The sequence below is a fragment of the Lupinus angustifolius genome, chromosome LG04 (genome assembly GCF_001865875.1).
Source record: "Lupinus angustifolius cultivar Tanjil chromosome LG04, LupAngTanjil_v1.0, whole genome shotgun sequence".
Lineage (NCBI taxonomy): Eukaryota > Viridiplantae > Streptophyta > Magnoliopsida > Fabales > Fabaceae > Lupinus > Lupinus angustifolius.
In genome coordinates this window covers 8247128-8252098 of record NC_032012.1, presented here as the reverse complement: position 1 = coordinate 8252098, position 4971 = coordinate 8247128, and positions in this window count along the sequence as shown.

The window sequence follows — 4971 nt, the reverse complement described above, 5'->3', positions numbered from 1 at the left end:
TGGAAGAATATACTCATATGAAAAATATTAACCAAATAACTCTTCTAATACAATTTAGTAATATTACCCCATAATTAAAATTGGTATTTGTCTTATTTAGGTTATTTTATTATCTAACTTTCATCTTTAACAAAACTTAGTTATATTGTAATTATTATTGATCAAACATGAATAAACATCATTAACAATTTAAATAAGTTTGATAACGAAAAATAACTCGTGATACAGAATAAATATTTTCAAATATCAATTCAATACAATTTTTTATTGAAATGATTTTGGAAGAATATACTCATATGAGAAATATTAACCAAATAACTCTTCTAATACAATTTAATAATATTATCCCACATTTAAAATTGATATTTGTCGTTATTTTATTATATAAATTAAATCTTTAACAAAACTTAGTTATAGTGTAATTATTATTGATCAAACATGATCAACAATTTAAATAAATTTGATAAGGAGAAATAATTCATGATACAGAATAAATATTTTTAAATATCAATTCAATACAATTTTTTTCTTGAAATGATTTTGGAAGAATATACTCATATGAAAAATATTAACCAAATAACTCTTCTAATAAAATTTAGTAATATTATCCCACAATTAAAATTGGTATTTGTCTTATTTAGGTTATTTTATCATCTAACTTTCATCTTTAACAAAACTTAGTTATATTGTAATTATTATTGATCTGAATAAATATCATTAACAATTTAAATAAGTTTGATAACAAGAAATAACTCGTGATATATTAAATCTTTAACAAAACTTAGTTATAGTGTAATTATTATTGATCAAACATGAATAAATATGATCACCAATTTAAATAAGTTTGATAAGGAGAAATAATTCGTGATACAGAATAAATATTTTTAAATATCAATTCAATACAATTTTTTTCTTGAAATGATTTTGGAAGAATATAGTCATATGAGAAATGTTAACCAAATAACTTTTCTAATACAATTTAGTAATATTATCCCACAATTAAAATTGGTATTTGTCTTATTTAGGTTATTTTATTATCTAACTTTCATCTTTAACAAAACTTAGTTATATTGTAATTATTATTGATCAAACATGAATAAATATGATCAACAATTTAAATAAGTTTGATGAGGAGAAATAACTCGTGATACAGAATACATATTTTTAAATATCAATTCAATACAATTTTTTTCTTGAAATGATTTTGGAAGAATATACTCATATGAGAAATATTAACCAAATAACTCTTCTAATACAATTTAGTAATATTACCCCACAATTAAAATTGGTATTTGTCTTATTTAGGTTATTTTATTATCTAACTTTCATCTTTAACAAAACTTAGTTATATTGTAATTATTATTGATCAAACATGAATAAATATCATTAACAATTTAAATAAGTTTGATCACGAGAAATAACCCGTGTTACAGAATAAATATTTTCAAATATCAATTCAATACAATTTTTTATTGAAATGATTTTGGAAGAATATACTCATATGAGAAATATTAACCAAATAACTCTTCTAATACAATTTANTAAATTAAATCTTTAACAAAACTTAGTTATAGTGTAATTATTATTGATCAAACATGAATAAATATGATCAACAATTTAAATAAGTTTGATAAGGAGAAATAATTCGTGATACAGAATAAATATTTTTAAATATCAATTCAATACAATTTTTTTCTTGAAATGATTTTGGAAGAATATACTCATATGAGAAATATTAACCAAATAACTCTTCTAATACAATTTAATAATATTATCCCACAATTAAAATTGATATTTGTCTTATTTAGGTTATTTTATTATATAAATATCATCTTTAACAAAACTTAGTTATATTGTAATTATTATTGATCAAACATGAATCAATATCATTAACAATTTAAATAAGTTTAATAACGAGAAATAACTCGTGATACAGAATAAATATTTTCAAATATCAATTCAATACAATTTTTTTCTTGAAATGATTTTGGAAGAATATACTCATAGGAGAAATATTAACCAAATAACTCGTCTAATACAATTTTGTAATATTATCCCACAATTAAAATTGGTATTTGTCTTGTTTAGGTTTTTTTATTTATTCATGTTTCATTTGCAATATGAAACATTGAGACGAATATGATTTCATTTGAGTGATATAATTGGTGAAAAATAATTAATTCTATACCAATTTCTGGAGAATATGCAATTAATGATAGAGAAAAAAATATATATACTAACCGCGTAAGAGTTTTTACACTATCATTGCATTATTCACCATTCATTTTTAATCATCGTTGACTTTTCAAAAAAAAAAAGTAATTCAAACTTAGGGAAGATGATGAACTGACTGTGTATAAATCTTTACACTGTCGGTGCATAGATATTATACTCTTAATGAAAACAATAATAAATACAATTTAAGAAATTATACACTTAATTGCACATTTAGACTGATGTATTGATTTATTCTCCACAGTTTCAAAATAATTATTATAAAATCAATTACAGGAAATGATAAATGTCGACGGTAATATTAATAAGAACCTAATAATGTAATAGATTAGAGCATTTGATCATTCTCAGTGTATCATTCTAGAAATAGTGAATATTCATTCTTTTTGTAACGTAAGATTCTTGCTTTTGTACCTAATATTTCATAAATTCTATAGCATTTCCGTTATGAATAGATTCCAACTTTAGGGAAATATGTAGGAACCAAGGTAAGTGATATAGAAGATAACAATTTTAAAATATAAAAATTATGTTTGTTAAAGTATATAAACGCTTATTAATAATGTTTTAACTTTATATACTACTACCGTATTCACAGTCAATGTCATGTCTGTCAACCGTTTTCCTATCTTTTGTAACGTGTAGTTTGTACATTATATATGAAAATTTTGTGTTAAATATTTGTGATTTGTAGTTGAATTTATTGGATCAGTGTGATGTTTAACTTTTTTAAATACACTTTCAAAATAAAAAATAATGAGGTTAAAATAAAAGGAGAACGTTATATGGTTTTTTTTGTAGAAATAAGAAGATAATGTGAGTAAAATAGAGAATTACAAATTACACCATTGTGAGATGATTATTTTGTATTTTCCATTTACTAAGGAGTATAGATATAATATATATATATATGATTAAGATTTACCTTAGTTTAAAATTATATATTAAATTTGTGTGAGGAACCACTTACTCCAAGAGTAAGTTAAAAAATATATTTCACCTTTTAGTTATGTGTTTTGCAAAAATCTGATAGTTCAGATCTAATAAATAATTCAAATCATGTGAATCATTATACTCACCTAAACCCAAAATAACCATCTACCATGGTGTAATTTGTGGTTCTCCCTATTTTGCCCTCACTATTTTCTAATTTTTACTAAAAACTCATATCTAACCTAATGTTCCTCTCCAACCAATATATGTTCCATATTATTTGGTTATATATTTCTTCTTACATTATAACTATCAGTTTTGAATGTAGAACATGACACAATTCGAATAAATTCAATTGTAGATTACAAATATTTAATATAAAATATTATATTTGACATTTATAACATACAAACTATACATTATAAATGATAGGAAAGTGGGTTGGCAGACGACAGTGCATGTCAACATGCTAGTATCGATAAAGAAAGAGTGATTTGGTGATTGATATAAATTTATTTATTTTATAACAACTAACAACTCAAATTCTTATTATTTGAAATTGAGCATACAATTTTTATATGTTAGAATTTCTTATAAAATTATATTCTAAAAAATAATAAGTCATTTTTTTTTCTCTCACTGTGTTTTGACAACTGTTCAAAAGTGTGAAGTTTTTCATCTAATGTAATTTTTCACCACAAAATAAAAAATAGGGAACAATGCACAAAAAGACACAAGAGAATCAACTAAAGAAAACTAATAAAAAACAACTGAAATCAAGAAAATTAAAAAGGATCACCTTATAAAGTTATCCAAATCACGTGAATCATTAAATTTGTATATAATAAATGATTAAGACGCAAAATATATTTTTTAAACTTATTCTTGGAGCAAATGAATTCTCTCTCTAAATTTATATTTGAAAAAGTTAAAGTGTGTCAATATTATATTAGAATAATAAAAGTGAAAGTACTAGAAGAAAATATTCTATGCATCATTCCCATTCATTTGTGAGATCAAGGTAAAAAAAAGTGATAGTAATATGTGAAAGAATAACATATATACTCACCTTCCCCTTAAAGACATTAATAATATTTGAAGCAATCCACGTAAATAAAGAAAGAGTTTTGAGGATTGATTATTAATATTGTTGTGTTTATTCAAGTGTGAAGTCCTATATTGAATATGCATGGAGGATTAAAATAATTTAATAGTAGAAAATGCTTATGAAACTAATACTTTAAGGTTTTAGTTCAAGACATGGTGTCTCACTTGTGGCTATCCATGTAACACCGCGAATTTTACGAGTTTGAATTATAAGATTTTACTAATATTTTCATTAATTATATATTCGAAAATGAATTTCTGGGAATTTTCGGTAAGGAATTAGACAAAACTCTAGTTGAGTTTTATTCTTGAAATATTATTTTCGATTTTCTGGTAAATTTTGGTAATTTTTGGAGACAGTCGATTCTGGACCACTATCAGGGCCGAAATCCGCCCGGTACGGCTCAAAAAGTGTCGTTTTGAGTTCCGTAACTCAGAATCGAATTCCGATCGCTCCGTTGGATTTGTAATTTAATTTCGAGTCAAAATAGACTCTGATTACACTCATACCTATTTTCTAAATATTTTTCAATCGGAATGTCGAAATCCGAAATTCTAATCGGATATTAGGATCGGGCGATTTAAAATACTCGGAAATTTTTATCACACGTGTCCGCAAGGTGATCATTACACATTGGGATGAGAGATTTGACTTCCATAAAGTAAATCTCCCATCACTTTCACCATATCTCATGA